General features: G+C 34.9%; 1 pseudogene; it reads left to right on the plus strand.

Moving 5' to 3' along the window:
• Nucleotides 1-2,560: 2,560 nt before the first annotated feature.
• LOC119468078 lies at nt 2,561-2,687 on the plus strand (annotated as a pseudogene).
• Nucleotides 2,688-8,800: the final 6,113 nt, after the last annotated feature.

Genomic DNA, 8,800 nt, shown 5'->3' on the forward strand with positions numbered 1-8,800 from the left:
CAAAATGTTGTACAGTAAAATTTTTGATTGTATGCAGTATTGTACCACCTGCATTGTCACAAAGAAGTATCTCTTTTGTTTTTCCAATAATGAGAGTATTCATTTTTTATTTTCCTTGAGGATATTAACACTATAATTCATATATTATCTGGTTAATTGAACAGATATGCATTAAAATTAGTCTAAGATAATTACTCCTCCCACCTCCTACCCTAAGGAACAACATCACTACACGCAATAGTGATTGTGTTCCTTAAAGCAATGCAATTCACTTCAGATTTGACTTTCTATCTTGGAACTGTACTTTTATCAGAGAAAACATCTTTATGAATGTTTGCATATTATGAGATATCATATTTGGAATATATATGAAAAAAATACTCATATACTCTTTTTTGTCAAAATTTCCAAGGTACATTGAGATTTGTTTGTAATTCAGCAAAATTTAAAGTCTCCTTTCCCTTTTGTTTTAACAGTTAAGATATTGTTGTAAATGAGCGAGTTAGAAGGAACACTCTGAACTCCAAATTAAGAGTCCTTTATTGATTTGCCAGTGACCAAGAGACGGCTAATGCTCAAAATTTTCTCAGCCCCAAGGAAGGGGCCTGATTATCTTTTACACCTTGATTTAGGTAGCAGAGGGGAGTACCTAGGTGAAGCAGAATTTTACAGAAGCAGGAAAGCAGGTTAGAGGAAGGGACTGCTGGCACAGGTGGTTTCCATACAATTACCAACAAGGGGGGCGATCAGTCTCCTTCTACACAATGATCAAAGGGAAACTTTTACTTACAATAGCAGGGGGGAGGTATGCCAGACAGGATGAGGTTAAAATGGTTACAAGTGTTAAAAACAGTACACTTCAATGCTTCTAAGTGCAGCGTGACCCAGTTATGCACCCAAAGGGGCTGTGGTAAGGATGGGGAAGCCAGGTTGGAGTTTACAACTAAAATGGAGTCAGTTTTGATGGTCCACGTTAGGTTATTACAACATATGTCTTTATTATTGGGTGAATAATAAGATGAAAATCTCTCTTTTCCAATGTGTAGGTAGAATAGTTGCTGCCCTCAGTAGAAGAATTATTTTTCCTCACTTTTCATCTTTTTTTCTTTTTTGATGTGAGAGCTTCTCATCATTTCTATCACCGCCACATAGTAGGCTGTGGTTAAGCATGACCACAGGATCCCCTCAGTGGACAAAAATGAAAATCTCACAGGGGTATAAATAAAAGGAGGTTACTCCAACCCTAATGACAAAAATTCCAAAAACAGAAAACTTAATTTTCAGAAAATAAGCATTAGGTTAGGGGTTGGAACTTCTGGAAGAGCATAGTTTTCCGTGTTAACATACATGCTAATTGGTGTTAATGTGCTGGCAAAAATAAAAGGCTCTGAGCACATTCTGCATTATCTGTCAAGCCTTCTGATTGTTGGATGCCTTGCTATTAGAAAAGGCAGAATCAGTGGAGCACATATTTTACACACCCACACCTTCACAGTGCATAAATTTTGCATCGACGGTCAGCTGTTTCAGTCATAAACAAATGTAAAAGCCATCTTGAACGTAGGCCAAGCCTGTTCAAAGCCTACTACTGAGTTGTCTTCCCTATAAAGCTATTGGCAGTAACTTTGGCCACTGGTATTCATAAACAAGCTGCCCATGACTCTTTATGTATTTTGTTTGTTTGTTTTTTAATCTCATTGTTTTTCTTGATTACATCATACTTAGATTTTATAATGCAGTGGTTACAGACGTATTTCACAGAGGCATCAAATCTTTTGAATATGTTTCAATTCTTCATGGGAGAGAAAAATCATCACAAATTAGGCACAAATTTATCTCACTTGGTCTTCTCAGTTGTATGACCTTTCTGAATTATGTTTAGCCTAATTCTTCATGACTTTTTTGAGTATTGTTTTTCTTATACTGGCCAAACTCATGACTCAGTCCCAGTGAGCAAACAGGTGAAACCTGCCCAGCTGTGCCATAGAACTGATGTTTATACTTCATTTGAATAAACACAAAAATTGACTCTCTCAGGCTTAAACCTTGAGAAAGTTACCTTTGACTTACCTTGGTTCCTTTATCAAGAAACCAACCATCAAGACTTTGAGATAGTATTAGGAACTGAAACTCACTGAATCATGTAATAGTATAGGCACAATGATCTACATGACCCCTCACTTGTCATGATGGCCTAACTGACCACCTGCTTCCTGTTGATCAACTTCTCTTGTCTACCACTCCCTAATTCCTGTTTTTTAGCATGTAGTTCTATATTATCCTTGCTCTGCAGATGCCTAGTTTTAGTCAAGAAAATGGATTTGCTATTGATCTCCCATCTCCTTGGCTGCAGCATCCAATTAAACCCCTCTTCCCTGGCAATACTTTTCTCAGTGATTGGTCTGTGCAGTGAGCAGCAGGGCCTAGATCAAACCCCTGGTGTTTGGTAAGTCTGTATCTTTATATAAGGAAGAGGGTCTAATTTTAAACAACAAAGTCAGAGTCTAATTACAGATAGAGTACAGAATTTGCTATCAATTGTGTTATTTCTCTCTCTCTCTCTCTCTCTCTCTCTCTCTCTCTCTTGTGTGTGTGTGTGTGAGAGAGAGAGAGAGAGAGAGAGAGAGGCTTTTCTCTTTATGTTATCTGTTACCTGTTGGTGACATTTCAAGTGAAATGAAAAAAATAACACCTTCTTTTTACAGTTTTCCTCTCTGTGCCAAAGAATAGCTTCTCAGCTTAAAAAAATAGACATTTATAATTTCAAATTATACTCTTAAATTTATATTCCTTCTGTCATTTTCAGGAGAGATTTGATGACTTATCTTGTAGCACTGAAACACACATAGTGAAATTACTTGACTGATTTATAATATATTTGGGCTTGTAGCTAGAATAAATAAGAGATTCTTTCAGGTCAATGATATAGATCATGTGTAAAGTCCAGAAATAGAGCTTGACATATATGGCAATTGATTCTTGAACAAGGTGTCAAGAATATTCAATTTGAGAAAGAATATACCTTTTTTATAAACAGTTCTAGCATAACTGGACAGTCATATGAGGAAAAAGTGAACCTTTATAAATACATTGCAACATAAACTAAATATTATTTAAAACGAATGGATCATAGATCTGAATATTTAACCAAAATCTGTAAGATATCTAATAGAAAAATATAAAAGCAGTACATTGCAAACCAAGATCGAGCAACAGTTATGTCAATAGAGCATAAAATTATAATTCATGAACAGTTTTATAAATTGAACGTCATAAAATTACAAATGTATATTTTTTGAAAGAGAATGTTAATAAAATGAAAATACTACTCACAACCTTGAAGAAAGCGTACACAAAATACAAAGTTGATGTGAATTTTTATAATGCAATAGTAAGGCACACTCAATAAAGTTGGGCAACAAATTTGAAGACACTTCACCAAAGAAGAGATGTAGAAAGAAAATAACCATGATAAAAGAATGTTTAAAATAACTTGTCATTAGAAAAAAAATTAAAACCACGTTGATACCATTACATAGTCGGTAAGAATGTTCAAAATTAAACAAAACAAACAAACAAAAACAGGTAATAAAAATACTGACGAGGGGCAGAGCTACTGAAACACACAAACTATTCATTTGATTGCAAAATGTAGCAATAACTTTCACAAAAAGTGAACGATTTGTCATGAAATTAAAGATACACTTACCATAAAACTAGTTTTCTCATTTCTAAATTTACTTAAAAGAGAAAAGAAAACATACATCTTAACAAAAAGGATGTGAATGTTTGTAGTGACTTTCCTCATTAGATCAAAATATGGGTCACACAGATGATCATTAACTTATAAACAGAAAACCAAATGGCAATACATCGATACTTTCACACATGGGCATGTATGTTATGTACACATCCTCCTTTCATGTACTGACTACAGTCACTCTATAAGCTTATGTTCTCAGTAAGATGAAGTTTGGCATTTTTCTATTTAAAGAAGTAACTGCACATCAATGATAATTGAGGATGACTAGATTGTGTTGAGATTAGCAGATAACCAACTCATATAACTTTTACTATATGTTTTACATTTTCCTATCACTAAATATTAACCTATTGCATATATTAGCATATGTATTCATATATATACATATATATATATATATATACATATACTAATATATAAACCCTATTTCTTCTCACTGCTGCCACATAAACAAGCTTTTGTGAAACAATTTCCTCAACTCAGAAACCCTTTTTACCTTCATACAGTAAAATCCTGGGACCCTAAAGTCCTTCAATAATTCTAGCTAAATCAATAGTTAGGATCTATAACTAAATTATTCATGTAATCTATATTTCCTCATATCTTTTCTAATAAAAATGGATCTGTGCATAGGAAGAAGCTTTTTTAATATAGCTATTTTTACAAAAACTTCTTGCATTGCTTATTCAGTCCTAAACTTATGAACTATGGAAAGTTTAAAAGCCAAACCTCATCCCCAAACTGTTACTGTATGCTCTGTTTCAGTTTCTTTTGACAAACTTTTTGTGCCTTCAAAGGAACCCTGTAAACTGCATCAAGAGACCCACATGGCAGCTTGAGAAGTCCTGCATTCTAGCTTTCTGCCCCACCTATTTCTCAGTTGCTTCCTTCACTAACATTGGCTCCATATCTATACTCCTAGTTTGTAGTTTCTTCCTTTTTCAAGATGGTTTTAGAATGCTAAACACTGTCTGGAATATTCACCTCTGGGTATTCCTAGCATTTGCTCATCTGGTCACTTCTGGTGATAACGAACACTATTCTGCAAGCTTCCTCTTGATCTAGGCTCTATTTCCTTATCTTCATGAAAATGAAAATGTTCAGCTGAAAAGGCAGCATGTTAAATACTGCTAGAGATGGAGAATTAAGCATCATCATAGAAATATTTCTCCTGAGCACACAGTCTTACATTGTGCACCCACCCAACACAGAAAGATGTCCTTTCTTCTAAAAGGAATAGAATAGAAAATACTGTCCTCACCAGTACATAGATGTACCATAAAAGAATTGGCCAAGAGCCTAGAGTTCTCTTGCTTTTTGTATGAAAAACAATTGGTTGTGGGAAAGGTGCTGCAGTCCTGTGCAAAAGGGAAAACCATCTCAATTAGCTAAATATTAGGTAACATTTACAGAGAAAATAAAAAACAAATATAACATAATCACAGTACATATAACCTGAGGAAAAGAACAATGCAGGGTCTGTAGGAACAAATCAGCAACACTAATTCTCTGGACAGGACACATGAATTCACACCAGGCTAAAACAAAGACAATTACCTTTGCCACATATGGCTAAGTATTTTTGCCAATTGCTCGGCACTGAACGCGTGTGACTATTACATATTTGCCAAGATTGGATTACAGAAGCTACTTCATTTAGCTTAAACAGAAAGGGTCTTGTTAGAGGCTATTTGTTGACTGACAGTTTTTGAAAGGGTTAGGATATCAATCTCTGTGATACACAGCCAGGAGAACTGTCCAAACGTACCATAATTTTTTAAGCAGAAATAATTTCAGCCACAGCAAAACACTGGACATTCAAAAGCCAGGAACCAGATACCAGAAAGCTACCATGGCTAACAAAGTTCTCCAAAAAGAGTGATAACCTTCATGATGAATATTACTACCAGAGCTGAGAGCACACTCTGCCTTCATTCCAAATGTCCACTTCCTTGGAAGTGGATGCTGCTGCTTGGCTCCACTCTTTTGGCAAGGAACCCTAGGAACCTAACATTTTGATTCTACCTAAGGAAGGTATAATTCATAATGGAGAGATTTAGAAAATTGAGGATTTGGACAAGAATGTTTAACAGATGGTGACTATAATATACTTTTCCATTTGTTGCATATGATGATGCTTAGCTAGTTTGGAGTAAAATATACATTGTTTTCATTCTTAATCACAATGCTTTCATTCCCAATTAACTTAAACGTAATCTTCATGAAGTCTAGTAAATTTTGCATATATGATTTAGTTAAATGATATACTTGAACTTAATTTTGATCTCAAATTTAGGCATACTGACTTGGAAAACAAAATAAACAATATGGCTATTTCTATCTAGATGAGCTGATTTTTACATTACGAGTACTTCCATTTAAAAGTAGAAGCAAGCAGTCCTTAAGAAATGGATTCTTCCATGTTCTAAATAAAATATATACATATACCTAGTAGGGATGTATATATGTGTGTGAGTGTATGTACAATCATGTATATGTGGAAAGATTACCACAAACTAAGGTTGACAGTTCAAGCTATTTTCAGAATCAGAAATGAATATCAGTTAACTTTCTGGCCAGTAGTACTGAACTGAAAAATTGTTACATTCAGAGGGCCTATCTCATGAAAGAGAAGATTTTCTCCCAAACCTAATGACAGTATAAGTGTGTTTTGTTGTTCTTTCTCTTCCTTTAGGTCCCTTGACATATTTAGGTCTCTGATATCCGGAATTTGTGATGAGCAAGTAAGCAAAGATAATTAGTAGCAGTTTATTGCTTGATATTTTCTCATTCTCTCCTTCGACCCTACTATAACTTGACACACACACACACACACACACACACACACACATATATGCACACACATTTAAGTCTACATTCCCCTTCCATGCATTCATTTCACAATTGCCAAGCCTTATTAAATTCAGTGCTTGCACTACTCTGCACTTAGATAACATTCACTGCAAGTGGACTAAAAGTAAGTGGCACCTACTCTCTTGCTTTGGTAGGAAATATTAACATACCATGTGGGTCTACACAATCTCATTGCTTCAAATACTATCTGCATGCTGATGACTCTGGGAAGAAAAGGGTGAACAATAGGTCTGCAGCTACTTCCTTTCCTCCTGGCACAGAGGAGGCAATGCTGACCTCAAAAATATCTAAGTAGAAACAGGGCATTGGGATTTATCCCAGAAAGATATCTGAGAAAGTTCTTATCTAAGAAAGTTTGTCTATATTGATCATTGAAAATACCTGGAACTCAGAGACTTAAAGGACCAAACTGGCTGGAGAATGCTAGTTGGCCACATAGATTATCTACTTATGTGAGCAATCAAGTATGGAAACCAAGAAAACTCAAACTAAAGCTACTTTCTCTAAGCAAAATTGTTACAGACACACATGGCTTTCGGTTTCTCCAAAATCAAAAGTCTTTCCAGGACAGGAACGAGTCTGGTTTAGCTTTGTTTTGCGTTGTACTGTTTTGTTTTATTTCATTTTGGAAGCTGTATCTGTTGGCTATGAGGCTATTTGAAAGACTAATGTTGTAAGGCTGCAATGTCCCTACATTTTGTTTATATCTTTCACTAATCATTGGGGAAGTTTGATGTTGAGCAAGAACCATTATCCTTGTGCATCTGCTTTGACAATCCAGCCATCTGTGGTACTGCAACAACCAAATAGCACTATCTCAGACCTCTTCCCTGAAGTTGAGGTTTTCTGTCCAATTATTACCTATACGCTGATGTGTTAGAAACATCGAAAGCTCAAAATCCTAAAATCTAACTTGTTTTTGCATAGCTTGAAAAGTTCCTCTCTTAAACTTCTCTATTTCAAAAGTTGTAAATGTTCTTCTGTTCCAGCTGATGAAAACAAAGCTATGGAGATATCTTTGACTATTATCTCTCTACATGCAAATCCTTTTCAAGGTATTATTTTTTCCTCAGAAATCTAGCAAGTATCTATTGCGTTCACACCACTTTTTGGATGACAATTCTACTCCAAATCACCATTGCCTTTGAACAAAGTATAGCAAATGCCTCTTAGGGGGCTCTCTTCTTCTATTCTAAATGGCAGCCACTGTGTCTCTTCAGGAAATCAGAGCATGTCACATTTTATTAATTCATTTATTACCTATTCAAACCTCAAACGTTTTTTTCTTTATGCAGAGTAAATCTCATGCCCACCAAATTCTGAACCTTAGGTGTCTGTCAACTTTCTACCTCAATTACTTAATTCCAAGATAATATATTGTGCATAATTGTTGCATTATATTAGTAAAATGGATTACATGCCAATTGATTAAATGTTCTTATACAACATGCTATCAAATACACATTATCAAATAGTGTACTAGATATTAAAATTAGAAAATAAAGCCAAAATATAAGATTTTTGTCCATGCATATGAAATAATCCAATATTAATCTTGCAACATACATACAATAGAAAATTGAAGCAGAAAGTTTTCTAATAATATGAAGAAAGTCTTTTCTACAATATATTGCCTTTCAAGGAAGTACATTACATTCTACAGTGCAATGGAATATATTGCATATATAAAAGTAGGATAATTTAAATATTCTGATACTAGAAGAAAGACCAAAGAAAATCATACCTTTATTTAGGATCCACATGTTTAATAAACTATAATAAAAAAAATAAGTCTTTAGAAAAGAAGTAACCTAGATGCATACATCAAATATAATTCTACAGTGATTCATTGTTTATGTGTCTAGAAGACTGGTAAATGTGTATATATTACTTAAAAATATGTGTAGGTACATTGATAATGACATAAATCTTTAAAAATGGATAATTTAGGCCAGGCATGGTGGCTCAAAAGCCTGTAATCCCAGCAATTTGGGAGGCCGAGGAGGGCAGATCACGAGGTCAAGAGATCGAGGCCACCTAGGCCAACATGATGAAACCCCGTCTCAACTAAAAATACAAAAATTATTTGGGTGTGGTGACATGTGCCTGTAGTCCCAGCTACTTGGAAGGCTGAGGCAGAAGAATTGCTTGAACCTAGGAGGC

This window comes from Cebus imitator, unplaced genomic scaffold (genome assembly GCF_001604975.1).
Source record: "Cebus imitator isolate Cc_AM_T3 unplaced genomic scaffold, Cebus_imitator-1.0 Scaffold374, whole genome shotgun sequence".
NCBI lineage: Eukaryota > Metazoa > Chordata > Mammalia > Primates > Cebidae > Cebus > Cebus imitator.